Here is a 2123-nt window from a genome sequence, read left to right as displayed (position 1 = left end):
GTCAATTTCACCTGAGTTAATATTTCTATATGTGAGTTAATGTTTTTAGCTAGAGTTAAAAGCAGCCTGCAGAGCTGTGGAAGCTAGGAGCTAGATTATGAGGAACAGCTGCAGACAGCAAAATTTCAGAGGAAAGAATAGCTTAGTTAATGGAACATCAAGGCCATTAAAAAGGAGATAGGGTTAACACCTGTGGAACTAAGTATTTAGAAGTAATTGGGTAGATTATAATGAGCAATGAAGTCCAGTGACTCCATCACTGCTTCTTGAATAGAAATGCTGCCACTTTCAGGCAGTTCAGTTTAAATTTTGGATGGATTAGGAATTAAAGTGGGGGGTGCAACTGCACCACTACATCCCCCTGGATCTATCCCTGCTGGCCGTTAGGGTAAAGAGGGACATGAGTCCCCTGAATGCCAGCTCCTATTGAGTATCCTGACCTTTTGCTCAATATCAAGCAGAGACAAAACAAAATAGTTTAGTTGAACTAACCCAGAAAAAAGCACTCTTCTCCCCCAGTGTCCACATGAGTGGAAGGTACCCGGGACTTGCACCCTGTGTTGTCAAATCTGCATATGTGGTACACTGGAGGGCATGGAGAAATGAAATATCAGGACATTTGCCCACTAAAAAGTCACACCTGCACAGAGAGAAACTGAGGCTAAGAATTGCTGCCCGCACAATTCTGGTGGTATGTGTTTTACATATTATTCCCATACTATCAGTTTGTTGATCCTGTGTTTTCCCAAGTTAATAACCCATTCCCTCTCCCTTTAATAAAATGCATCTTTGTTTAAGAGATTCACAGTGCTCCTCAGTAGGAAAATAATGCCTTAAAAGCATCTGGAGTTATTTTGCCAGATTACTAGATAGGGTCCTTGATTGCCCTTATTGCTGCTGGCAACACCTGGCAAAAGTGTTACAGTAACAACCTGTTAATCATGAGTTCATTGAAATAATAACATGTCCTGATTTTGTTCAAACGCCTCCAGAGCTGAGACCTAGAAGCCTCACAAAGCTCAGTGAGAACCAGCCCCATAGAACACAGGTGCCTGGGCCTTGGGATGTGCCATAGGAGGGGAATGGACCCAGTGACTCAGGATCCATGACAGTCCCGTGTTCTCAAAATCTGTCTCGTGATCGCAGTGACAGCCTCTCAGCTGTGTTAGAGCCTCTGAATAAATAAATCTATTTGATAGACATTGTTTCTAGGAAGACCAAAACTATAAAAGTGACATATAAAGGGAACAAATGAACTTTTCTAAATCTCATGAGCCTAATGTTCTTAGCTGAAGAGAAATTAATTCCTAGTAAAAGCCCCTCTGTTTAAACCCTTCTTTACCCTTTTATTAATTGCCTATACTTATACCTCAAGCTGAATATAGCTCCCTCTGGTGCCAGTTGGTACTTCTTTCAGACTGTTATTAACCAGTCCTGGCCAGTCTGACTGGAGTATTTGCATAGGATTCATCACACTTTTAAGTACAGTGAATAGCATGAATGTTTTATACTTAACAGATAGGGTGGGAAGCAGAAAGCAGAGAAACAGACCAGCTAGTGAGCCTGGGGCAGGAAGCAGAAAGCAGAGCAGCAGATTGGGCAGGGGAAGAGGATCCGAGTGGCATTTAGAGAAGATACAGGTCAAATCTGTGTCATGCCTGCCAAGAAGGTTGGCCTTCTACTGTGCTAGATCACCAAGGAAAGGTAACTATTTTGCAGAAGTTCCGGAAATATACCTGTCCCCTACAAAAAAAACTTTTTAAGGATGTTAACTTTGCAGAGCCGAGAACAATTCCAAAATCAGAAAATGCCAGAATACACGTTGCCTGTACAATCTTAATTCATCTCCCTTCTCTACATGTCTACAGTCTCCTTGCCCGGCTATTTCCAGTTCCACGCATTGTAGCAAAACCCCCAGTTTTTCTTTTCTTTTAAAATGCAGTCCCTCCCCTTCCCTGATCATTTCTGACTTTTTCTTTCCCTCTCTATTCCCTATAGATAAGCATAAGTGAGTTAAGACAGGATAAGCTTCAGCATTCTATTTTGGTAGCAAGATGTATTTGTTTTGTTTTTTCTTCTCCTTTATATTGTATAATTATTAAGTTTCTATTGATTTTTACTAT

This window comes from Gavialis gangeticus, unplaced genomic scaffold, assembly GCF_001723915.1.
Source record: "Gavialis gangeticus isolate Ggan-Ray unplaced genomic scaffold, GavGan_comp1, whole genome shotgun sequence".
Taxonomy (NCBI): Eukaryota; Metazoa; Chordata; order Crocodylia; family Gavialidae; genus Gavialis; species Gavialis gangeticus.
This window is presented reverse-complemented; position numbering follows the sequence as displayed.